Source organism: Equus przewalskii, chromosome X (genome assembly GCF_037783145.1).
Source record: "Equus przewalskii isolate Varuska chromosome X, EquPr2, whole genome shotgun sequence".
NCBI lineage: Eukaryota > Metazoa > Chordata > Mammalia > Perissodactyla > Equidae > Equus > Equus przewalskii.
In genome coordinates this window covers 6297814-6325444 of record NC_091863.1, presented here as the reverse complement: position 1 = coordinate 6325444, position 27631 = coordinate 6297814, and the positions used below count along the sequence as shown (strand labels likewise).

At 46.9% G+C, this 27631-nt stretch overlaps 1 protein-coding gene across 21 annotated transcripts in view; it reads right to left on the bottom strand.

The window, feature by feature from the left end:
• Positions 1-27631, bottom strand: part of TBL1X (transducin beta like 1 X-linked) — a 210793-nt gene that overhangs the window by 165845 nt on the left and 17317 nt on the right. For 2 of the 21 annotated variants that reach the window (XM_070604921.1, XM_070604930.1), the window contains exon 1: positions 10683-10820. The exons of 15 other annotated variants lie outside the window; for them this stretch is intronic. The gene's annotated coding sequence lies outside the window, so the exon portion shown is untranslated. Of the gene's footprint in view, positions 1-10682; positions 10840-27631 lie in introns of those variants that run through there. 4 more of the 21 variants (XM_070604925.1, XM_070604919.1, XM_070604929.1 and 1 more) reach the window with 4 other exon arrangements.

The window sequence follows — 27631 nt, the reverse complement described above, 5'->3', positions numbered from 1 at the left end:
CCCTGGATAACAGGATAACGCGGCACGCAGGCTGGTCGGACTCCCTGAGTAGTACCTGTGCAATACCCAACGAAGCTCCTCACACACTGCAAGTACTCAAAAAACACTGGTGCTTTTTCAAACTGGGCAGCACCCCAGGCCAATCTAACCCACCTCTACGGAGGGGGAAGCAGACACAGGAACTCTGTAGAGCTCCCAGGAATTACCACGAGCAGGCCGGCTGAGAAGCACAACTGAGGGAGGAGATGCGGCGTCCTCTGCAAAACGATGGAGAAGGGCGGTGCAGGGCAGGCCGGACCCTTGGGTGGTGGAGGAGAGAGAGGGCGGTGCAGAGTTGGAGCAGGAAGATCTACATCAGGAACCCCGCTGGGGCCTGAAGCTTTTACCGTGAACCTCCTGACTCCCTTGTTACGTCATGCTATTATTATTCCCAAATTAATAACAGTGGCTACAGCTGTGGCAGTTCTGGCAGGGGAGAAAAGGGGAGGGAACACAGATAATCCTTTAGGTGCGCTGAGCCTACGAGATGCCCCAGGGAGATGTCTGGGGACAGCAGGTGACACTGCTCTCACCCCCAGCAGAAGCCTCGCCCCCTCATCGGGATCTTGAGCACCCCTGGGACCCTCCTGCACCTCATCCATTGCCATCACATCCCCTGAAGTTCTCGCATAAACTCACCCATCCCTGCTCCATGATTACTTGGTCACGCTCTACAAACGCCTTACGAATGAGAAAACGCTTTCACAGTGAGTGTGTTTAGATCTTCACATGTGAAACTTACTCCATTGTTGGGGGGGGCTATTTCTAATTGAAAGCATCTAAAAATGTAGTGGGAGAGGAATTAAGGTGAATGGGTAAAAAAACATGCATTTTGGGGAAAAAAACAGAAATATCTTCCTCCTGTTACATTTTAAGATTTTATGGGTTGAATTCAACCTAGATAAACGCAAATTTGTGATGGAAAGATAAGTATAATTCCTTAAAATTGAAAAGCCAAGGGGATTTTCTCACCTTATTCTGAAAGAGAAGTCTAAGTATTTTTGACAAGGTAGGAAAAAAAAGGAAACACGCAGTACTTTTAAAAAAGAACACCACTTCACAGCTTTAAATCCATGGATAATTCAAGAACATAAAAATGTGTGATGTGGTCTGTTCATTAAAGTGTAGGATTTAGTATAAATTGAATTTTAAATTATAATTTACCCACACAATAATTTCAAATGTAATAACTGAATTTGCTTTAATTGCTTTTAAATTGTGCTAGCAAAATTTAAGGAAACTCAATTTCAGCCAATTTATTAAAAGCAGACAAATTTGAATACAGAAGAAAAATCATTATTATAAAACCAAGTTTTCTGGACTTGGTACCCCTCCACAATGTCAAGTAGACCCAGAAGCTAGTCACTTTAACAAAAGAAAAGGAGAAAGATGAGAGAAAAAGAGCCCCATATTCCATTAAAATAACATACGGCTTAAAAATTTTGAAAGTCATCAACTAGAAACAGGATTCTTCTCATGTTTGGGTTTTTGTTTTTGTTTTATGCTGAGGAAGATTCGCCCTGAGCTAACATCTATTGCCAATCTTCCTCTTTTTCTTGGTATGTGAGCCACCACCACAGCATGGCTACTAACAAACGAGTGGTGTAGGCCTGGGAACCAAACCTGGGCCATGGAAGTGGAGCAAGCTGAACTTAACCACTAGGCCACTGGGACTGGCCCTCATGTTCGTTCTTAAAAATCACCTTTTTAAGTCTCCTAAAACCAGAGAAATTCATAAATGCTCTCCCCATATTCATGTGGCTTTCTATTCCATCATTGGTTTTGTTTATTCTGCAATTTGGTCTGTTTCTAGACATTAACCCATTCTTCCACATGTTGTTCCCAAATTACACGGGAGAAAATGAAGCACCCCCTACTGAAGGCGGTGTGTCTCAGCCCTCCAACCAGTCCAACTCTGGCGGTGCATGGAGCAGCCTGGCAGAGGCCGTGTGGACCTGCAGATCGAACCCCTGCACCCTCCGGCCACAGGAAGTCTGAAGTCATCGGACACCACTTCCCGGACCCTTCCTCCAACACGCCTGAAATGCAGTACTGTAGGCAAATGCGGCATGTGGCCATCACCCTCAGAAGACTGCCTTTGACGTTGGGGTCCAAGAAAACCCCAGCCACAGCAGAATGCAGAGGGGGCAAATGTCCCCTACACAGGGAGGATAATAAGTACCTTTGACTTTGTGGGTGGAGCAGCCTCTGTTGCTACTCCCCAGAGCTCTGCCCTGAGGCATGAACGCAGCCTCAGTCTGAAGGGAAAACAATGGGCGTGGCTGTGGCCCAATAAAACTTGACTTTCAAAAACACTTGGCCAAGACTTAGAGCCCTAATCAAATCTTGCCTGAGGCACTTCCTTTGTGATTTAACTTTAACAAGTCCTATACTGATTTTTAAATAGTTTTCCAAGAGAAACAAACAAAGAAATGAAACAATCAGAAAACTTTTCGACTCAGTATTTTTTGCTGCCGGTTTCTCAGGAATGGTCAACATACTTTATCTGGAAAATGGCTGCTGCAATGTGCTGCACTCCCTCCTGTCGGCACCCCCTCCCCCAACAGCCAGGAGTTGCCTTCACCCAAAGTCAGGGCCAGTGAATGGTCAATGGTGGGGTGGGGCTGAGGAAGACCTCCTCAGCTCCAGTGGGGACAGCCTCAGAGCACCCCGTTGGGGTTAGCTGGGGCCCTGTGACTTCACTGCAGCCTGGCTTCTCCTTCTGCCCAATCCAGCTTCCTCCCACCTCCCTCACACCCAGGTGAGGATGCTGAGAGCCCTGCACCCCACGAACTTTCTGCATGCCAATCCTCATCGCAGTCTGCTCCCCAAGAAATCCAATCTGCAGCAGTGGGGTCACCTCCTCAGGGGCCCAAAGACAGAGCTGGGCAAAGGAGGAGACACTGGAGAGCTCTGGAAAGACAGATGGACTGCCACTCTCGATTTCCGCTCTTAAACTGACAGAATTCTTCTACTTCACAGACGTTTTCCCTTATTCAAGATGCCACTAGCTTACAATTTACACTTCATGGTCAAGTGCGTTCCAGGGCCTCTGAAGAACGCCTCACTCTTCAAATGGGAAATCACGTGTGTTCCTAACACTTCCCTCATTAGGACAATTCCTGGGAAACTCTGCTGAGCTAAAAATGACTTTAAGCAAAGAAAATCTACTCTCGATAACTCATTTAGTGTTATATACACACAATGGAATGTTATTCAGCCTTAAAAAGGAAGGAGATTCTGATACATGCTCCAACATGGATGACCTCAGGACATTATGCTCAGGGAAAGAAGCCAGACACAAAAGGACACCTACTGTTTGACTCCACGGTGATTAGGTCCCTAGAGGAGTCAGATTCACAGCGACAAAACAGAAGGGTTGCCAGGGGCTGGGGAGGGCGGCTGTGGGGTGCTTGTTCAATGCATACAGTGCTTAATTTTGCAAGATGCAGAGTTCCCGCGACTGGCTGCACCACAATGTGAACGTCCATACATATAACCAATGGCTGCTTTTGACATACAACATCCAGACACCATATGGTCTGAAAAGCCCACGATATTTACCATCTGGCCCTTTACACACAAGTTCACTGACCTCTGACAAAAATGAACCAAAATACCCAAAAACTTTTTAAAAATACACATTGAGGGTCACTGATTAAATACGGGCTAAAGGGATGATGAATCTTCTTTTTTTAAATCACACTACAATTAATAAAGCAGAGATGAGATCTGAATAGTAATTTTTCTCAAAGGGCTCTGTACAATCACTCTGGCCCTTTTCCCTAAATAATCCCTGTTACATTAAAAGTAAACCCTGGTATCTGAGGAAACACAGAGGACTTCTTCAGATGGGGTATGCTTTCCAGCTACAGCCATTCTCCAAAAGCCGACCTCTGCAAAGCTCCCTGCTCCGCCTGAACATACCCACCTGAATGTCCGCCTGAACATCCCTGCCTGAAGGTCCACGCCTGAATGTCCCCGCCTGAATGTCCCCACCTGAACGTCCACCTGAACATCCGCACCTGAACATCCCCACCTGAACGTCCACCTGAACATCCCCACCTGAACATCCACCTGAACATCCCTACCTAAACATCCACCTGAACACCCCCACCTGAACATCCACCTGAACGTCCACCTGAACATCCCCGCCTGAACATCCACCTGAACATCCCTACCTGAACATCCACCTGAACACCCCCACCTGAACATCCCCACCTGAACATCCACCTGAACATCCCTGGCTGAACGTCCGCCTGAACAATCTCCACCTGAACATCCTCGCCTGAACATCTGCCTGAACAATCCCCGCCTGAACATCTGCCTGAACACCTCCACCTGAACATCCGCCTGAACATCACCACCTGAACATCCCCGCCTGAACATCCGCCTGAACATCTCCAGCTGAACATCCGCCTGAACATCACCACCTGAACATCCCCACCTGAACGTCAGCCTGAACAATCTCTACCTGAACATCCCCGCCTGAACATCCACCTGAACATCTGGAGAGCAGTGAGGGAGAGGCACAAAGAGGGTAGGCTGGGTGTGTGCCCTTAGCCCCTTTCTCCTGCAGGACGGGCTGCCCAGGAGGGCTTGCCCACTCACGGCCCGTCTTAACCCCCACCTGACCTCCAGGTCTCAACTTTCTAAGCTTCTAGAGCAGGGGCTCCCCCATCACACAGGACCCCCCCCCTTTGGTAGCCATGTAGGGTTTGTAACTGCTTTTCAATGCCCACCTCCTCCATCAGTCGGTCAATTCCAGGAGGGCAGGAAGCGACTCTCTCATTGGTCCAGACATTACTAACACCAAGCCCAGGGCTTGCACAGGTTAAACTACCAACAAGTATTCACTGAATAAATAAATCAACTGACCAATAGATTAATACAGCAAACACAAAATCCCACAGAAATGAAACATCAGTTCCTCCCAGAACATGCACAATCAACAAATCCACCGTCTTTGGACAAGGGCAGTGAGTGCAGTGCATGCCAAAAAAATTGGGAGAGAGTGCTGAGAAATAAACAGCTCTAAACATGCGAGTTCTTAAGAAGAGAAATCTACACAGCTAACATGCTGTAGACCAGGGGTCAGCAAACTATGGCCCAGAACCAAAGCCAGCCCACTGCCCGTTTTATACGGACCACGAGCTCAGGAGTATTTTTACATTTTTTAAATGGTTAGTGGGGGGAAAAAATGAAGAGGAATAATCTTTCAGGAGAAATGAAAATTGTATGAAATTCAAATTCCAGTGGCCATAAATGGAATGTTACTGGGACACTGCCACACTCATTTGTTTATATAGCATCTAGGCTGCTTTTGCACCACAACGCAGAGTTGAACGGAGATGCTGCAGAGGCTGTCCAGCCGTCCGGCAAAGGCTAAAATAAGTCCCATCTGGCCCTCTACAGAAGGGTTGCCCACCCCTGTGTAGACAAGAGATCCCAGGGCTTGGAAGCGGGAAAGTCCCAGCCTAGGCCGAGCTCTGCTTCTGAGTGACCCAGGGGCAGATCCCGTGGGCAGCCTCTCCCTCCCTCAGTTTCCACATCTACGAAAGGAAAAGACCAGACCAGACAGTCATCAATATTTCTCCCAACATAAACCTCTCTGATGCATTCTGAAATCTTTCTTCCACTCAGAGAGGATTCAAAACCAGAATGGGAAAAAATGCAGGCTTCATCTATAAAAAACATGCAGTCTATTCTGCTATTTCTGTTTGCTCATTTTGAACTCATCTCCACCTCCTGCCCCCAAAGAGAGCAGAGAGAAGCTCCATAAAGCTCACGGAGCCAGACTTCTGGTGAGGGAGGGAGTGCACTGGGTTTCACAAAGAGACTGTGTTCTCTCTCTCTCTCCCTCCCTGCCCCCCTCCACCCCTTCATTTGGAACTGTGGCTACAGCTGCACTCATTAGTCTATTTCTCACACAGGAAACAGGACTAGAAGGAAAAATAAGGCAGGAATGTTCTCGTGCACGCTCACATCACTAAACGCTTAAGCAGCCAACCCTCTCAGGCAAAAAGAGGAAAAATAAATCTAAGACATCTCGCATTTCAAACAGTATTGGGGATTGTTTTAACCCAAAATCTCTCTGGGAAAAATTATTTTCTCTGTGCAAAAAAGTCAGGAAAAGTACAGAGAGCAACATGCATGTCAAACAGTCTGATTTACATACTGACGTAAACGCCAGCCCGGTTGGGGTTGTTTTATGTGTCCCGTATACTTTACATACCAACACACATTTATGTTACACATGAAATGGGTTTTCTCCTGTCCACAATCACCTCTTAAACAGGACAGAAGTGAAGGCAAAACAACACTCAGGAGACTACACAATTTTTCTACTAAAATCCAGATTATTTCCTCTTAAAAAGCAAAACTCTATAATGTAAATCTCAGCAAAAAGGTCTCCTTATTAAGCAGTTATATACCATTTGGCTACTCCGGGGAAAGTCTAGTGACAGGAGCGTGGGCGCAGGGGGCTCCCCACAGTATCTGCTGTTACCAGTCAGCGATGTTTTCACCTTTCCCACTGAGAAATGTGTCCAAGCACCTAGGAACGCAGGATCAAAAAAAGCATACATGCAATTCAACAATTAGGGGGAACGTTTTAAATATTCAAAGCAAGGAAAGTTAGTCCCTGACCTCAAATCTAAGTGGAATTTAGGAGTACACAAAAAACTACACTTGAAGATGGGAATATAAACGCATAACTGTGATACATAGTGTTATGGGCTTCCACGGAAGGAGAGACAAGAGGAGGGAAATCTCTCACAATTGGCGGAAATCAAGAAACCCAACAAGTTCCCAAGTTTTGTCTGTAATTGACTCCCTCCTCTCCATGTCCCGCATCCAAGTAACTATACTTCTAGAATATTCCACTAGGGGCATTTCCCTGTTTGACTCCCTTCAAGTCATTCTCCACCTCAGCGTGCAGATTTAGTCATTCCTCCCCATCAATGTTGCCCAATACTCTCGGGACAAGACAGCTAACTTCTTAACACAGCCCACAGATTCATGGCAAAGAGGCCCTGGCCATTCTCCCTCCCTCTGCTCACCCACTCGAGGCCAACCTCAGGACCTTTGCACAAGCTGTTCCTTAGCCAGCCATTTCCTCCTCCTCCACTCATCCCTCAGGCCTCATCTTAAATGTCTCTTCCTCAGTGACTAATTAAGGGGCCCTGACCACTGGCTCTCATGGCCGCCTGGATTTCCCCACACCACTTATCAGTGTTGTAATCCAAGAATCTTTGTGTGCACATATTTGCTTCTCTTTCCCTCTCCGGCTGGACTACGCACGCCATGGCAACACAAACCTCTTCAGTGTTGTTCACTGCTGTGTATCCCTAGGACCTAGGGCAGCGCTTAACAGACAGTATGGACCAAATCCCTCTAAACGAATGAAGAAATGACTGGGGGGAGGCAGAAGCCGCTGGAGAAGCAGGTGTTTGCGGTGGATGGGATTCTAGTCGAAGGTCACAGAGCAGAGGGATGGAGTCTCCCCCAGCAACAGAGGCAGGCAGTTCCACTTGTGTTCTGGGAAAGTCAGTCTCCTGACTTGGCTGGAATGTACGTGCAGGCCAAAGTGCAGGGGAGTCACTGAACTTGGAGGGGCGGCAGGGAGCAAGAACTTTATTGTCACTACCCTCTCACAGAATTCCATTAGAAACGCAGGCAACGAACCTTCATGGAATTAGCAGACTCTTGAGATTTTCACCAAGAGAAATTGTAGACATTTTCATATCATGTTATGGATGTCTCAGATACTTTTTATTTTTTTCCTTCTTCTCTCCAAAGCCCCCCAGTACATAGTTGTATATTCTAGTTGTAGGTCCCTCTAGTTCTGCTATGTGGGATGCCACCTCAACATGGCCTGACGAGCAGTGCTAGGTCCAGACCCAGGATCCGAACTGGCGAAACCCCAGGCCACCAAAGTGGAGCGTGCGCACCCAACCACTCAGCCATGGAGATGGCCCCTCAGATACTTTAAAATATTCTGACACCACAACTCCAAAACGACGGCAGGGGTTAAAACCACTGCTAGATTGTGTTATTTAAAAGGTTTAAAAAGCACACATTAAAGAACTGAAAGCAGAGCTCAAAGAGATATTTGCACACCCATGTTCATAGCAGCATTAGTCACAATAGCCCAAAGGTGTAAGGAACCCAAGTGTCCATCAACAGGTGTACAGATGGACTAAATGCCGTCTAGCCACACAATGGCATAGTATTCAAGCCTTAAAAAGGAAAGACATTCTGAAACAGGGTTACAACATGGATGAACCTTCAGGACGTTATGCCAACTGAAATAAGCCAGACACAAAAAGACATATGCTATATGAGTTCATTATATGAGGTCCCCAGAACAGTCAAACTCATAGACACAGAAAGTGGAATGGTGGGTGCCAGGGGCTGGGGAAGGAGGAGTGGGGAGTTGGTGTTTAATGGGAACACAGTCTCAGTTGGGGAAGATGAGAAAGTTCTGGAGATGGATGGTGGGGATGGCTGCACAACAATGTGAATGGACTTAATGCCACTGAACCGTACGCTTAAAAACGATTGAGATGGTAAATTTTACATTATGCATGTTTTACCACAATAAAACAGCGAAAGGGGGGAAAGCACATATTACTATTCAACAAGTAAATCGTTTCTAATATCATGATGACAGTACTTCAATCGCTTCCTTTGCGAGCCTATTTTTTAAGGCATTTGAAAACACTACTCTGAGAAGCCTCTGAGGCTTCAACAGCCAGCTGAAGGGGATCCACGCACAAAAAAGAAGGTTCAGGACCCCTGGCTCCGCGACAAATAATGAAGCCCTGGGCACAAGCAGTCTGCCCTCAGCGTCACCGCAGGGGACCAGCTGAAGCGCCTGCCCCCTTGCTGGGCGCTTGGCCACCGGCGTGCTGGGGGAGTCCCAGGGACAACGGGAACGGGCAGGGAGAAGGCAGGCCGGCTGGGGGCAGGGCCAGGGCACCCCGAGGCCACGTTCCTGGGTGACCTTGAAGAAGAGCTTCTTCCACGTGGAGCAGGCGCCAGGCGCACGCGGTCCAAGAGGGCAAGGTGGGAGGGTCTCCGGAGAAGCGGAAATGGGGCAATAAGCTGCCAATCAAGAGAACGGTTTTGTTGATTTTTTGGTAAGGCTTTGTTTGTGTTTCTAGTGCTAGACTGAAGGCAAGTGAAGAGGCTGTAGAAGGCAGAGGTGAGGGATTTTCTTTCCTTACAAAACCTGCAGTTTTAAGTAAATTCCAAACCACATGAATTCTTGCTGAGCTCACAACGTTAAGCCCCCGTTTTCAACACGTTCAGAGAACCCTGCTCACAAATGGAAACTATGAGATGGTTTTCTCCTTCCTCAAGGCTGAATGTCAACAGAGCCGGCGGAGGGCTTGGTTAGAGTCGCTATTCAGAGATGGCGCCGGAGAAACTGACTGGCATGGAGGAGGTGTCCCGCCCTCCGTAAATGCAAGGAGCTCAACTTCACCTCCCACTGCTTTCATTCCCCACGGCCTTCGACACAAAGAATCATCGGAAGGCTGTTGGTGCAGATCACGTTCCCAGGCTTAGTACCAGACCAAGAACAAAATCACAGTCCCAAACCTCCCGTCATTTACGGCATAATTAATAAGCAATCAAAAACAGAAGCGGGTAAATATAGGGAACCCGCTTTGGTTTGTGGGGGCCATGAGCATCTGGGCCTTTTCTCCCCCCGCCCCAGTCGTGGCCACTTCCCCACCTGCCTCGTTCAGCCTTACCCAAGCCACAGCACCTGGAGGCCTTGCTGACAGACCATCCTACTCGGATATGACAGGAGCCCTCATCTTACCTTCTCATCAGAAGTCCAAGGAATCCACAGCCACATGTGGCCAGTAGCTCCCATACTAGACTGTCCATTAGTGTGGATACAGAACGTCTCCGTGGTGGCAGAGTTCCCCTGGACAGCCTTAAGCTCGACCATCTTCATGCAAGCCCTTTCAGTCTGCCCTGCTTTATGCCCCAGTCCACTGGCTGTTAAAAGCCAAACTAATTAGCCTTATCTAAAGTAGATTAAACGAGGGCTATTCTGATTCTAAGCAGTGGTGGCGATAGGGGAGGGTGTGAAGCAAGAGGGGAAGTCGCCACTGGCCACCAAGCAAGCTCTCAGCCCCAAGCACACAACCTGTGTTCCCAAGTACAGTCTGAAAGCCTGTCTGCCTCCTGCATCAGCTGGTCCCGCCACCTTTGGCTTTTTGAGCCAGGACTCCCCACCACACTCCAGCTCCCTTTGAAAACTAAGACCTTCACATTCAGTCATCTCTTAGTAAAACCTTTTAGAGGAATCATCTTCCTTTCTGCTTCCAAAAATCCTAACGTTTACTGCCTTCTCGTCTGTCTCAAGAGAAATGGCCCTGCTCCTCCTTTTCCAAGGCTCATCAACACCTCACACTTTTCCTCCTGCAGGAGATCCGCTTCCCTTCCCCATCCTTCATCTTATCTCTTCAACATCTCACTTCCCGTTAGTTTTCACCCAACCACTAAGCCTCCCCTTCTCTAAAACTCCTTCCCCCACACTAGCTTCCCAGCCAGACTTCTCCCCTGACTTTCAGGGCTGGACCTCTGCAAGGAGACATATGCACCCACCGTCTCCATCCTTTCACCTGTTATCCCACTGAGGCTACCTTCAGCCCGCTGCAGGCGCACGGCTCCGACCCTGAAAACCAAACTTGGATTCGCCAAACTCCTCAGCAGTCAGCCCTGACAGCGCCTGGTCCTCTCCGGTCCCTCCTCCGGCTCTTGTGGACACAAGCCCTTTGCAGCTCTCTCCCTAGGCAGGCTCCTCCCCAGCTCTTGCGTCTCGCCCCAGGCCATCTCAGCAGCTCTCCACCACAGATTTCCAACTGACTCTCCAGAGCCCCAGGGCACTGACACCTCTATTAGAAATGAAATCAAATCCTGTCCTTGTGTTGCTCACCTAATCTGCAATCCCTCTGGGGGGGTCAAAGATTTGTTCTACTTATTCTGGAACAGGAGGCACTGGATAAACAGCTAACAAATCCAGCCCAACGGTTCTTGGTATAAAGGTGTGATTTGTCTTGTTCGGGTCCTCCGTACACATATTCCAGTTTGTAGTTACGTAAAGGGAAAGTGTGGGGAGAGGATATTTAGAGAAACAAGCGATGGAAACCAGGGACAGATCACACAGCTCAACGGCGAAGGACGATTACAGTTCTTGGCCCACCCATCAACTCCAACCACCAGAGCAAGCAGTGGAGAGCACCTGGTCCCTGTAAGCCTCTGGTCCTACCAAGAAATATCCCAGGCCAAGGAGATCAAAGGGCCGTATGCCCATCTCCTCACTGAGTTATTTTTAGATCTTGTCAGAGCAGGACAAGAGAAACCAGAGATTTTCCACTCTCCAGTTGTTCTGGCAGCTTTTAAAGTAGGTTAGTATGAAAAATTACCTGGGCTGTCACCATTGCTTTTAAATTCTAGCTAATCTGTATCCTTTCTCCTCCCAACACCCTCTCCACACCTCTGCCCAACGGGAAGACGTGGATCCCTCCAGCCTACGTTACCAATGCTTTGAGAAGTCAAGAAAGAAAATGCGAAGGAAGGAAGCCACTTACAAAGACACCGGAGCTAACAGAATACTTTGCCCTCCTACTGTGTACACCAAAACGAAACAAGTTTAAGGAAAAAATGTTGAAATTAATGCGGCCTCCAAATTACAAACGGGATAGAGTCCAAGTCTTCATCGGCTTCCCACTCAGAAATGTTCTTCTCTTGGAAACAAGGCTATAAAAATACGGTCAAGTTCTCAGCTAGTCTAGCATGGCCTTGTAAAGCCTGCAAATGTAACTGAAATGTAAACTGGCCATGAAAAATACACAAGTAGGAGGCCACAACGCGCCAATCGTACACTGTGGTATTGTGCATCTCAACTGTAATGCTGTTTCTGGGGGGAAACGGAGTTCTTCCATGGATGGGGGACCATGTACCACGTGCAAGATATAAATCTAGTGGCACCTCCCTCACGTGTTCTCACCTTTGTCTCGGCTTTAATGGGTCATCATCCTTAGTATGTTAAGCTGGCATTCCGCAGAAGGTGCTAGAATGTAGTTGAGCACCAGAGGACAAGCAGAAGACTGTCCATCTCAAATCTCAGCTCTACCACTTCCTAGCTGGGGGCCCTGCCTTACAATTCCGCTCACACCAGTCGTGTCATGCAGCTGTCACCGGGTTCTCCGGTGCAGGTGGGGTGTCCTCAGGACAGGTGGCTCTCTGAAGCTGACAATTCCTACAGAGGAGCTTAGCTGAGGCCTTCGCCCACGAACACTCCCAGCTTCTGGGTGACTGAGAGGGACGCGAAAAAGTAAGCGATGAACCAAAAAGGCCTCTTCTGGATGACTAAGCCTTCCCTCTTATCCTGCCACACATGGGGGAACCCCGTACCCCTGCATTTGATGCAACAGCCCTGCTCTGCTCTGACAAAGCCAGTACAATCCCTTCCAATCCTGTGGTATAAATAGCCAGTAAGGCTTAATGTATTACCTCTCCCGGGACGACTGGCATTTTAACTGGGACAAAGTTTCATAGGAAACAAATGACTCTCTAATTGTGGAATATCAGCCTTCAGCAAGCAAGGTGAGATGGGAATAGGGGGCAAATGAGGAAAAGATCAGGAGAGAGGAGGATGTGCAAGTCACAGCAGAGAGGTGGTACGTGCCTGAAAGCACACAGCGACTGCACACTGGTTCTGTAAACAGCCAGAGAGTACACCTGCTAGGCTCCGGGGGCCAGAGGGTCTCTCCTGCAACAGCCCTTGTAGAGAGAAAGCGACCCTAGACAACACAGAAATGAACGGGTGTGGCTGTGTTCCAAGAAAACTTTGTGGACATTCATATTTGAATTTCATATCATTTTCATGTGTCACAAAATATTATTCTTTTTTCAGCCATTTAAAAATATAAAACCATTCTTAGCTCGCAGGCTGTACGAAAACAGGTGGCGGGCCAAATTTGGCCCCTGTCTTAAAGGAAGCCTGTCTCAAGCTTTGGCTCAGAGATGTTTCTGGAATCGGACACTCATTTTTTTCAGGGTTCCCATGTACACAACCCTGGCCTCTACCCACTGTACCATCCACCACAGACTCCCGCAGGTAGTGTGGAATCTTAAGACTGAATAGGGCCATGAATGAGGGGGGAAACCTTCCAAAGTGTAGAAGCACAGTAGTGTCCTGGAAAGAACACAGGCTTCAAGTCACACTGACCCACCTGCCACCACTCAGCTCTCAGCTCCACAGTTCAGAGCTGCGGACTGGGTACGTCACTGCCCTGGCCTCAGTTTCCCCACTCGTGAAACAGGAAGAGTCTTTCCAATGATTCAGACTTGTCGTGCAGGCTCAAAAGGAACTACAGAAAGTGCCTAGGACATTGCCCTGTGCAGAGCAGACACCCAGAAAGGTCCCGGCTACCTACTAATGATTTTTATCCTTGTCTCCCTTAAGGCTCAGTTACATCCCTATTCGAGCCCCAAAGTTCAGGTCCAGGTGTCAATCTAGGGACAGGACCCTGGCACTGAGAATGAACCAGGTACACATGAATGAAGCCACGGTTCACACAGTAAAGGTCAAAAGCAGGACAGGCCACTCTGGTTTCAGCACAGGAAGTGACACAGAAATCCCCTGGCGGTGGATTAAACTCTCAAACACACAAAAGGGGAACTGGTTCTATCAGGGGCTCTTCCTCCTCGCTCTCCTCTCTCAGTCCCTGGGCCTGCTTCTTCTGCTCTCCCTTGCAACTGTGCAGCATTTATAACTCATAACAAAGATGTGCTAACTTTTGCAAAGTTGCAAAAGACGGCTGTTCAGACAACATTTCCTCAGGAGACTAAACCCTGATGTGCCATTTCGACCATTCCCTTTTTAGTTTAACTAAGCACCAGCCCAATTCTACAAAGCTCATGACAAAAATGCAGAGTATTGGGAAATATTAAGTGACCACTTGGATGTGCTTTTTATCTTGCTAAGTTTATGACTAGAGAAATAGTTCATATTACTTCAAACTATGGGCTTCTAACCATTTCCAAGCAAGATTCATCGGAGAGCAACAGAGACTGGTGATGGCTGTGCAAGCACATGCACTGTAAACTTCCCCCGCATTCTCCCCAAACACTCAGTGAGGGAACCGCCTATGTCACTTTCACCAAAGATGATAAGGGTGATTTGAGGGACCACATTTTTCAAACTTTCCCCCAATTCTGAAGGGTCAATTGATGCTTTAGTGTCCGCCCTCTGCCATCTCTACCTTCATCTCTCTCTTGGCTGATGAGGAAGGGTGGGCGGCTACATTTCTGCTTTCTCTTCCCTCCCTCCCGTACTGAGTTCTCTTAAAGGCCTGGAGCATATTCAGCTGTGCCACTAGTCTCTCGCTTTCTCTTTGTCTTTTGTTTGTTTGTTTGTTTTGGGGAGGGGAAGGGGAGAGAAGAGGGAAGATATAAAGAGATGATAGTGCCCCACTTCCTCTGATATCAGCCATGTTTTCACCGCTCCCTGTGGACGCCTCGTTCCTAATTGTGACCGTGTGGAGATAACAGACAAGGACACATTTTCTGGAACTAGTCACTCTGAAACTGCTGTCTCTGCACTGAAGTTACACAGAGTCTGTGTACCAGAAGGAGCTTCGACCGCACGAGATCACGAGAGATATTTGAAGAGCATGCTTGAAAGTATGAAAGCGGTGGTCCAAACCCTTTTTAAACAGCTTTTGAGATACAAATCTCATACCACACAATTCGCCCAGTGGAAGTGTACAATTCAACTGCTTTCAGTATATCCACCCAGTTGTGCAACCACCAGCAGCACAACCAACCTTAGAACATTTTCATTATCCCCAGAAGCCCGGTACCCTCGAGCAGTCACTACTCAGCCCCAGCCCCCCCCAGCCCCCAGCCCCCACTAATTGACTTTCTGTCTCTATAGGTTTGTCTATTAAACCCTTTTTTATTTAGCCCCCAAGCCACCATAAACGTTTGACAGGCTCCTTGGCATCGATGACATTCACAACAAACTTCCCAGTCCAGTCTTATCGTATCTCACGGGTGCAAGCCAATCAACGAGCCTGGCTCCGGTTTCTCCAAGTCATAAAGGCTCCTGCCACTTCACTCCACGCCTCGCTCATAGGAGCTTCTCGATCGCCAGACCCAAAGCTACCACACTGGATTCCTGACCAGCTCGCATCTAACCCTGCGGACAAAGTGCAGCCATCCCCTCCCCACACTGCAGCTACACAACTCTGGGGTGTCTCATTACACTCATTAACCATTTCCAATCTAATTACCCTCACGGCAAGAGAGGTGGGAAAGAAAACCATCCTGCCACAGTCCCGGTGCCGGGAGACCCAGGTCTGCTACAAGGTGAGTTCACATCCCCAGTCCCCTAGCAAGACGAGTGGCAACCCGCCCCAGCAGACAAGAAGAGAGAAATTCCAAAGTGAGGTCTAAGTGGGGTGGATCCTACCAAAGCCGACACTACCATCACCGAAGGCGGAAAAAGAGGTTGTTCCGCCCATTTACAAATGAAGGAATGTGTGAACTGCTTACGTAAGTGAACCCAGGACCAGTGATGGCAGGTTGGGATAAGCAGGGTCCCCCCACCATTATAGTCTCTATCAGTCTACGTGGAGTTTGAGGGGAAAATAGTTTGTCTTATTTCAGTACCGACAACAAAAGTAGCATGCCCCTTACATGCAGGAGCAGCAAACACATCCAGTTTTTAACCTCCTGCCTTCCTGGGGTGCTGTCACCTGTCCCATCCACTTTGGCCACTAAGAAAAGTTAAGGTGGGGCCAGCCCCATGGTGCAGTCTTTAAGTTTGGCGCACTCCACTTCTGCAGCCCAGGTTCACAGGTTGGGATCCCCAGTGCAGACCTATACCACTTGTCAGCCATGCTGTGGTGGGGACCCACATACAAACTAGAGGAAGATTGGCATGGATGTTAGCTCAGGGCAACTCTTCCTCACCAAAAAAAAAAAAGAAAAGTCAAGCTGATGATTACTGGGTTTTTGTGTATCGCCCCCAACTCATTCTGTCCCCTTCTGCTCAACGTATGTTCCATTTAAGCTTTGAAAGAGAAGCTATTACACACGCTCATCTTTAAAATGTACCTCACAAATGAGTACACGCACACACTGGTGAACTCCCAGTAAGGACTGTGGACGAGTTCACTGTATGGCACCACGGTGACTTCCTGTTTCCCTACTGCTCAAAGATGAGGTAAGATGCCACCGTTGGAGGAAGCTGGGGGACGGCACGCAGGACCTCTCGCACTATTTCTGCAACTTCTTGTGGTCTACAATTAAGCAAAACAAATCATTTAAAATAAAAAGCTAATTAAATACGTTTTTAAAAACCTAAAACAGTCTCTGTTACGGGGGCGTCCTCCTGGTGTTCTGAAGAACTAAAAACAGCAAACTCAAGGGGCATAAATGAACCCTATAAAGGTCTTCCTAGTCGATAAAAACTCATTGCCACAAACACAGGCAGTGGACCAGGAAAAAAATGTCTTCCTCTAATTAGCAAGAAAAAAGTCTTCTATTGCATTAAAATTTAATATTCTGCAAATACTGGAAATGAACAATCTGAAAATGAAATTAAGAAAATATTCACAAGAATATCAAAAAGAATATACCCAATGCTCTAAAATATGAACCAAAGAAGTGCCATCATTACAACTCAACCTTCACCCAGGCTGAGGTTTCCATAATCCTGAATCATGCTCCACTGCCCTCATCAATAGGGGTCTGGAGGAAACAGCTGGTCTTCTGTTAGCATCAAAGGCTAAGAGATGACACCAGGACCACATCCAGTTGTTACAACGCATGCTTTTTAAAATGATGCATATTACAATGCATTATTTTAAAAGTGATCATTAAGAAGCCCCTTTAGGACAATTCTTTTATTTGGATGTTTCTGATGTTTAAGCACACATCCATTCAATCAGTCACTCATCTATTCTATAAAATATGTATTAACTGAAAGAGAAAAGCAGCTGCCAACCGCTGGGACCTGGCCTGGCACTCACAGTTAAGCAGTGGCGTTCTCCTGTTGGAACATCAACAGTTTCAGAGACCACCACCACCAGACAAGGCCCTTTACCCCCTAAACCCTAACCAAATCACTGCCACAAGCCCAAATCTTTTAGGTCCTTCCTAACATCCTCCTACTGAGATGTCCCATGGTCTCCTCACAGCAACAAGTCAACAAACCCAACTCTGTCCAACTACAGGTGTGCGTGGTCCCGGTGATTCTTGGTTCAAGGACATGGACCACACCTACAAATGTAGAGTAAGGGTGACTATCTCTTACAGAATGAGTCCCAGGGGCTGGCCCTGTGGCCTAGTGGTTAGGTTCAGCGTGCTCTGCTTCTGTGGCCCAGGTTTGGCTCCCCGGTGCAGACCTACACCACTCATGGGTGGCCAAGCTGTGGCACCGACCTACATACAAAAGAGGAAGATTGGTGTGTTAGCCAATCTTCCTCACCAAAAAAAAGAATGACTCTCAGGATTTATCTCACCTGAAAGAGAAAAGATCAAATTGCTTATAGAACTTATCTATATGAATTCTAAATAGGAATAAAGCACTTTACCATTAGATGCCACCCATCCTTTTTCAGTTGGATATTTTTAATGAAATGAACTATGTTCATTTGGTTTTAAAACCAAGTTGAGAAGTTATTTACTTCATACACTGGTAGTTACATGTTCAACCTAATGTTACTTAATATTCCTATCACTTCAGAAGCTGTAGTCATAAGGCTGTTGTTTCTCCTTAAAACATTTGTTCAATAATGGAATTTTATTTTTTTTAAGATTAGCCCTGAGCTAACATCTGTTGCCAATCTTCTTTTCTTCTTCTTCTCCCCAAAGCCCCCAAGTACATAGTTGTATATTCTAATTATAGGTCCTTCTAGTTGTGGCATGTGGGACACCACCTCAGCATGGCCTGATGAGTGGTGCCAGGTCCGCGCCCAGGATCCAAACCAGCAAAGCCCTGGGCCACCGAAGTGGAGCGCGTGAACCTAACCACTTGGCTACAGGGTCGGCCTCCAATAATGGAATTTTAATACAGGACTTCAGTATTCAGCACTCACAAAACCTGAAGGAAAAGGAAGGAGCTGCCCAGAAAAAGCTCATTTTCATGGATGAAAACAACCTTAAATATATACACACCAGCAACACCTACTCATAAACTCAACAATTTTTTTTTTAATACCTTGATTCCCTTTCCACCATAATCTGGGGCAGGGGGCCATCCAAATACAACCAACCAACCAACCAACCAACCAAGAATCATCAGTGAGTTCGGATGCCATTGACTGGCTTCCACTGTGAGGCAAATCACGTTTCAGATGAGGTACGGTGGAGTTCCTCAACTAGCGAAGATGACAGTGGTGTTATCCTCATTTCAAATAGCATCATTACACCATGAAAAGATTCTGTTGAGTTGAACCATTAGACACTGACAGTAGTTGACGACTTTTGATCAAAAACAGCCACATTGATCAGTTCAACTTAATATGGGTGCAAAAGATTTTTTTTATATATACAACTGAAATCAAAAGTTTGGTTTACCAACTGTAACAGTGGGAGGCGCAAAACTCCTAATTTCCTTTCAAGAAAGAATTTGCTAATCCACCCTGGCTTTGCTCTTCTTGAGCTGCCCCATGACTGAGCGTGGCCATCTCTCTCTAACTAACAGGTAGTGTCTGCTCCAAAGCTCAGCGTCTGGCTGCTCCAAACTTTATCAGATATGCTTCAAGGTCCAGAGGCTTTCCGTACTCAATCCTGTCCCCCATTTACCTTTCTCAGGTCTTCTCCCCCATTAAAACATCTACACCCCGAACTCCATCTCCAGAGGGCCAAACAGACAGAACTATTATAATGCTGATTGCCTTGAGATGGTTAAAATCTCTCTCAAAACATAAATATGCGTGTGTGTATCTAATGCACAGGGATATACACTATGGATCTGTGAATCTGCCTATTTGCTAAAACTTACCTGTAACCCCGGCATCAATACCCAGGGCACGTCATGGTCATTCAAGGACACGTGCAGAGCACGGGAAAAGTTAAGTCACTGTAGCACACGTTCCCAGCTGAGGCTGAACAAGACGGCACTCTGCATTCTTGTTCCAGCTTCCAGACTGTAAACAAGTGTCCTTTCCGTGGTCTATCGAGTGCCACATTTTTCGCATTTCTGTGCTTTTTGTTGGTGATGTCACTGTTCAGAATGGCCCCCAAGCATGGTGCTGAAGTGCTGTCTGGTGTTCCTAAGGGCACGAAGGCTGGGGTGTGTCTTACGGAGAAAATATGTGTCTTACATAAGCTTCCTAAGGTTACAAGTTACAGCACTGTTGGCTGAGTTCACTGTGAATGAATCAACAAGATATATTCAATAAAGCGTCTTCAAACAGAAACACATATAACAAGATTATGTCCTGACTGGGTGATGAAAATATTGTGACCAGAGGCTGACAGGGACCTAACCCTGTATTTCCCCTAGGAGCAAAGTGTCTACAGTCTCAGTGACTTCACACACAGCTACCAAGAACGATGAGAATCAACTGGATACAAAACCTACTCAAAGATGGAGCCACGGGACTAATCTCCACTCGACCTGAAAAAGACCTAAAACAATCTTACCATGTTTTCATATTCCACAGACATCCCTCCAAGTCTCTAACAGAATGACATGTCACTGTCACCTCGGCCTTGCTCACTTCTCCCTGCTCCCCATTCCTCTGTCATTCCTGCCCCTTCACAACATTAGAGCCAGCTAGGCCACGGCGCGGCGGGCATCTCTGCCCAGAGCCCTTCTGTAGAGGTGAAATTTCGTTCAAATGAACATCAAGGGCAGCTAGGAAAGGAAAGAGCTGGAGCCAACGAGAATGAGCACAGACGATGGGGCGCAGAGATAAATCCTTTCCCCATGTCGGCTGATGTCTCTCGAGCCCATCTGTCACACCAGGCATGCCAGCAGTCCCCTGCAAGTTCCATGACTCAGCATCTCTCAGGAGGAGCTCTGGAACGCGTCTCCATTTTTTAAGTGGAAAATGGATGGCAAAAATGCAGGGCAAGAAGCAAATGCTGGTTACGAAAAAATCTGTTAAAGCTTCCTGTTCCACAGCTCCTCTAAGACCAGCTGTGGAAATGTCTCCGAGAAAGCAAATGAGCGGAAAACAAAGGCCAAAGGTAGAACTTCTTTTGTAATGTGAGTGATCCTAAGAGTGAACCACAGTTTAACACGTCGGCTTTCCTGGAGAATTGTTCTAATCCAAACTTGAAAAGGACCAAGCACAGCGAACAGAAAGGAATCTTTTTAAAAGGTACCTAATCCTCCTTACACAAATTCGCAAGACATCATCAAGTTTCAATGAAGCTTCTCAAGCTAAATATTTTAACGATACAAAAGAATTATGTTTGTTTTGGTTTTACACTGAATAGTCTATGAGTTGACTATCCAAAGACTTCTCAGGGGAAAAAATATCCCTCTATATGTGGAGTTTGTCACCAAGGTACAAGCTCGTGCATCCTCCAAAGAGAACTAAGAGAAAGAGATAAAGGCAATCATATTCCTTACTTCTATTTAGACTAAGTGTCTGAACTTGATTTTCTCTGACAGGCTCCAAATCGGCCTTTAATGTCACATCCACTTGGTTAGATAATCAGGAAATGCTCTCACACCTCATTATAAGACAACCCTACAGGACAGAATTTGCTGGAAGGTGGCATTTCCTGGTTCCTGTTCATGGCAGTTTAGTCACTAGAAGTTCCAGTGAACGTAAATATTATAGAGCATTCCCTATAAGGTGACAAGAGAAGATCTCAAAGACAATTTTTTAGCCACTGCATTGCATCATCTGCGATTTTTACCAGCATGAGTGGCAGAGCAATCCCTGTAATTCCACTAAGTCAAACTAGGAGCTGCAGACAGTCTTGAAAATCGATCCAGCGTGTTTTGGTACTGCAACGACGCAAGGTCTCAGTCGACAGGAGAAACATGACAATGACTCTTTTATTCTCTTGGGGCCAGTGTCACAAGGGTGGTTAATGACAGAATTAGGACTAAAATTCAGTAATTCTGTTCCCATTCGAGGGTTCTTTCCAGGGATACATTAGTCTGGATATTGGACCCCAAAAAATGAAAATCTATAATTACATGGGTCTTCTTTGATTTAATCCAGTAAATCACAGATGACTTCAGGAACTGACTACATTGGCTCAAATAACCCCAACCTCCATACAGGAGAATCAACCTATCTCCAAAAGTCTTCATTTCCCATTACAGGTGTTGTACAGCAGGACCGTGAGGGCAGGTGCCCTGCAAGAAGCCAGAGTAGGCAGGAAAATCATGGGCATCCCACCACTAAGGAGGACACAGCCATCAAAGGGACATGGAGATTGCTCATCTGACGATAATGCCAGCTCCCAGTTCCTTTAAGCACAGGGAAGCAAGTGGAAGAATATCATCTCCATTGAGCATAAAGAATTCCTAGAGAGTATTCTGGAAAGTTGAATTGAGACACTGTCCTGTGGCACCGATAAGAAGCAGGATGGATTAAACGACCACTGGAATCTCTCTCAATCACCCCCTCTGAGTCACAGCTCAGAAACACAGCCTACTGCCAAAATTTTATTATTTACCCTTGCAAGCATGTTTTGCTGACATATTCCCTGCACTCCAAATGGTTTCATCATCCCGTTCCTTTCTCCCCTTCATACACACACACACAGACACATACAGCCCCCACACACCCTTATTCCCAATCTCAACAACATTCTACTCTCTGCATACAGGGATGACATGAACCCTCTCCTGCTATGTGACAGGAATTAATACTCAAAACGTCTTGATACAAGCATGCAGAACCGAAAGAGAAGTTTGAGTTCCTCCTAAGTGGATGCCAGCTCCAGTTCTTGGGCGCAAGTGACACGCCAGATGCCTTTAAAAGGGCCAGATCTGCCGAGGTGGGAGTTCCTTTCCCAAAACTGACACTGGTTTTCTAACTGCTAAGTTTCAACTCTCAAGAGGTCGGCTCATTTTTACATAAATTTTATTTTAGACAAAAGCACAGATCGGCAGCATAAGGACATCTGAAATTGCTAGACCTGCCCGTGGAAATGTGGCAGTCAGGATCCACATAAAGGGCCTTCCTCATCTGTTAGCGAGGCCAAGCCCCCCTCCTAATTTCACTCACATACTTACACTTTCATCTCCTCTTTTATTATGTGTGAACTGCTGGCCATCTGGCTTGTCAGACACACCAAGTTGGTTTCCCAAGGGCCAAGGAGAAGAGCGGTGACGCAACAGGTTCGTAAAGAACAGAGAACAGATGGGTGGTTGCCAGAGGCAGGAGGAGGGGGTGGGGAAAATGGGTGAATCTGGTCAAAAGGTGTAAAATTCCAGTTATAAGATGACTCAGTTCTGGGGATGTCATGTACAGCATGGTAATGACAGTTAACAACAGTGTTATGTATATCTGAACATTGCTAAGAGAGTAGATCTTCTCATCCCAAGGGAAAAAATAATAATTGTAACTATGTATGGTGACGTATGTTAACCAAACTTATTCCGGCAATCATTTCATAATGTATACATATATCAAATCATTGTATTGTACACCTAAAACTAACACAGTGTTATATGTCAATTATGTCCCATTAAAGAAAAAAAGAAAACTGAAGAATGGAACCAGCTCCAAGGGCCCTGACCCTCTCTCTGCATCCCCTAAGCCAGTAAATGTCTTCTCCCCCGTGTGGAATCAGGCAGAACAAAAGCCTTGCTCTCACACTACTGTCCCGCAGATACATACAAGGAGACCCATTTCAATTAAACATTACTCAAGCGAAAAACAAAAAGTTCTTCATAACAAAGTTATTTTCCCAACTTGTTGGTAGCTCCAAGCGGCAGGCAGTACTTGGCTGACCTGATCATGGCAAATTCCAGGTGACACAGCATCTTCTGGAGCAAACGCTTCCCCAACTGGCTTTTTACAAGAAAATCTATATTCGCTTGCTGTACACAACGGAGGTGGGGCTCAGAGAGACTTTAACTCACAGCGCTGCACTGTGGTGTCCTGCTGGCAAGGGGTACCCCGATTACACTCATACCGCCAACATTTCAATCACCAAAACAAAACCACACGAGCGCAGGAGGAGGAATGAGGCTGTCAGCCTCTCAACAACATGGCTCCCTTCCTCCAATGAGGTCAAAGCCTCCTTTTTGCCAGATAGCAACCGAGCATCAACAGGCTAACTACTGGGCCCTAAAGATTGGAAACTGGATTTATAGCAAGGTATAAAAGGCTGGTCCACGGAAACCTGATAAATGACCCTTAACCACAGAGTGCAGTGTGCACTGCAATGGACACCATGAGCAACTGACGGACAATTACCATCTGCTCACTACTGCGCAGGGCAGAACGGAGATTTAGGGCGTGATCTTTGCCATCAAGAACTTGCGATCTTGCTGGTGAGGAAAAGGAAAATAAAATACATGCGTAAGAGAAATAATTGGCAAAAGGCCACTTGGAGAAAAAAATACTAAGCTCGTAAGGGAAATCTCCTAATAAAAAACAGATTTTTCAACACCAAATAAATGGTCTATTTATTAGGCTGAGCAATAGTAAAGCATTAATAAAACTCAAAGAATTAATACAGTACAAAGCAAATGATAAAAAACCACAGAAATCAAAGAGACCTAGCCAAGAGCCTTGGGGTTTAACTGGCCTCTACCCAGCCATCTGTGAGACAGTAAATAAGTCCCTTCTCCTCAGTAAGTCTGGACGTCTTTCCATGGAAAGGATCGCCAACTCCCCCTCCCAGGTGGGGCAGCCCCGCAAGATGTGGTCTCAAACTGCAAAGTACATGAGAATCACCTGGAAATTGCCTGTTTGCCCACATTTGGGCCCAGACCAGATGATTCCATGGAGTGGGGTGGGGGGTGAGGGGGGCAGGGCAGGGGAGGCCTGTCCTGTGCATTGTAAGCTGTTGCACAGCATCCCTGGCCTCCATCCACTAGACACCAGGAGCACTCTCCCCTAGCTAGTTGTAACAGCGAAAAATGTCTCCAGACACTGCCAAATGTCCCCTGGGGGACATGACTGCCCACCCCCAACCCAGGTGAGAACCACTGTTCAAAGATGGTACCCAGAAAGCTACATATTTCACAAGCACCTGCTGCCTCTGACATCTGCCTACAGAGCTCTTCTCCTGGATGCAACTGGGTGTATCCACTCTCACCCACTGGGGTCATCTTCCCTCGCACACACAAATCCCACTTCTTCCCTCCCTCCTCTCTCTCCGTAATACAAATATATACTCACTCCCTTTGCCGTGAGACTCTGCAGGACCTCCTGACTAGACGAGCCCTCCCCACCCCTGGATGTTGGACCCAGTCATGTTACTTGCTTTGGTCCACAGGATGTCAGTGGGTGCTGAAGGCAGAGGCTTGAAATGTGCCAGCATGGTTTCACTTGCCTTCTTCTTATACCACACGGTATGCCCTAGGCGTGCCTTAGCTGTCCACGGGCCTTAGAGTGAAGAGAGACACAGTTCAGCCCTAAACCTGGTCCAGAGCCTGACCTAGCCTTCCTCAACCCACCCAGCTGAGCCCAGGAGAGCCACAGCTGACCTACTGAATAGAAAGCAAGAAGTAAGTGCTTCATGCTGCAAGCCTTTCAATTTGCGGGCTGTTTGTTATCTAACTTCGGCATAGCAGAAGGTTGACTAATACACTTCCAAAATATTTTTTGAACCAAAATGCTGATTAACAAGTAGGTATTATTATATTATTATGAGTCTTCTGTCCCTATCCCTACCTGTCTTCTGCCACAGTTTTGTGGAGCCACAAGCCCACTGGCCATCAATTCAGGCCCCATAAAAATTACATACGGTATCTCTGAAGTCCTGGGGGCCGGGCCCCACATGCTGCCTCTGCTCATGCCAGGGTGGTCTTTCCCACAGCTGACTCAGACGCTGAGACATCAAGTCCAGCAAATGGCTCTGGCAGAGTCCCCAAGACATCTCTGAACCAAGGGTGGCCTGGGAAGAAGAGGGGGCCTACACATACGAGTGTGTCCTCAAGCTGCACCAACAATCCCGGCTCTTTCCAAGATGGAAAACGAGTCCTGGCTCAACTTAGAGGTCAATCAAGATCAAGGAGTGGCTGCACCTCAGGGAAAGGCAGGCATACAGACCAAATGGTTCCACAGCACCTTGATTTCTGAATCACGCAAGAGACAAAAAGCGAGCACTAAATAAATATACGAACCCTACAGGCTTCAGAGGAACAAATTAAGAGATGGAAACAAAGGAAATAAGTCTCTCATTGAAGAGTGTCAATGAGAAGACAGAATAATGGCCCCCAGGGAGGCCCATGCCCTAATCCCTGGGACCTGTGAAATGTTCCCTTACTTGGCAAAAGAGACTTTATGCTTTACGCATGGGATGAAGTTAAGGATCCTGACATGGGGAGATGATCCTGAATTATCCAGGTGGGACCAAGTGTCATCACATGCACCCTTAAAAGTGGAGAATCTTTGCAGGCTGTAATCAAAGGAAGATATGACTATGGAAAAATGGTCAGAGAGATGCTACACTGCAGGCTTACGAGATGCAGGAAGGGGCCACAACCCAAGGAATGCAGGCAGCCTGTAGAAGCTGGAAAAAGCAAGGAAATGGATTATCCCTGAGAGCCTCCAGATGGAACACAGCCCTGCTGACATCTTGATTTTAGCCCTGTGAGACCCACATCAGACTTCTGACCTCTGGAACGATAAGATAATAAATTTGAGTTGTTCTAGCCAGTAAGTTTGTGGTCATTTGTCACAGCAGTAAGAAGAGACTAATACAGTCACTTATAAGATCAACTGAGAAAACACCCATGACCTTCAGCCTTACCAATTAAGCCCCTCGTGGTAGGCAGAGACGCCCCAGAAAGTTGAGTCCCACAGATGGCTTGAGAAAAATCAGCCTCCATCTTCTCCAACCCGCCCCCAGAATGGTAACAACCGTCCGACGCAGACATAAGGCTCATAAATTCAGAAAAGTAAACAGCACTATGATTCTGTTACCGTGTAAGTCGGGGTTGTAGCTTTGGGGAGGCCCTAGAAAGCAGACAAAGTCTAGCTGGTCGGAACCCCATGACCTCAGAGCAACTTCACACAACCCCCTTCGGAAATGCAAGCTTCCCATGGTTTTTCCCAAGAAAGGACCTCCTAAATCCCACCAAAAAATGCAGCACGGAAGAGGGGTCAGCAGTTGCCACTTTAACTGATCCAAATTGTTTTCTATGTTGATCTTTAGAGGAAAAGATGGAAGAGTTAAAGAGAGAGAGCAGCAAGAAGATGACAGTTGATGCCAGATTGGAAGCTGACCAGGAAATAAACAATGTTCCATTTGTGAACCATTTTCCATTTTAAATGTAATCTGAGAGAGGAGCAGCCCGTGCGTGTGGTTTACTCATCCCCTAACATTCCTCCACCTCGATTCCCAACCCCCGACTCCAAGCCTTCCTGGACTACCCAGTTTCCACAAAACGTTTACCAGGAAACTCGAACCACACACGCTACCACAGGGACGAACCTCGACAGCACGGTGCCGAGTGAAAGAAGGTAGGCACAAAAAGCTACATACTGCATGATTCCATTTATGGGAGATGTCCAGCATAGTAAATCTGTAGAGACAGAGAGTAGATCAGCGGTTGCCAGACGCTAGGGGAGGGGGATTGCGGAGTGACGGCTTTACAGGCGTGGGGTTTCTTTTTGGAGTGATGAAAACGTTCATCAAGGAGATGAGTTTACTTAACAAGGCTGGAATCTTGCACAACAATACACTCCACAACTGTCCTGAGTAACGATTCGGAAATGAATAAGCTGAGGTCAGTAGCAAAAGGTGGCCTGAGGTAGTATATGCAATGGACTCAGGAGCAAAATTCAGAAAGATGCTTTTGCAAAAAGAATAGTTCTCAGTAATTTAAAGCTGCTCTCTAAAATAAATTACCTTCCCCCAAATAAAAAAATAACTGTAACAAATACATGGTACTAAACATCTACTGATAACGTCTGCTGCTGCAAGTTAGCTGACCCAGACTAGACTCCTGAAAAGCAAACTGAAATGAAAATGAAATACATATTGAAAAGAATATACGGTTATTGGTTTGGGCCTGGCTGTGTGAGATGGGAGGATGGAGAAAGGACAGATCTGTCTCCCTGTGAGAGGAAAGGCAGGTGAGCAGCCATGCCTCACCCTCAAGTTCCGGGGACACCCAGCACCAGGGAGCAGCTGGCGCAGGGCCTGGGCCCAAGCCTGCCCAACGTGGGTGGTGCTGACCGCACTGCTGGGCCATTTCCTCGGAAAGTGACCCCAGCAATCTGCAACAGAAGAGAGAGGGCACAAGTCAGGTCCTGAAAGAGTCCAATGAGGGGAGACCCCTGTCGATGGGGGTATCATGGCTGACGTTTTGGAGACAGCAACACCCCAACCCACCAACCCCGAGTTCTTCTTGGTATCAGCCCCCTCACATAAGGAAGCCAAAGAAAAGACTCAC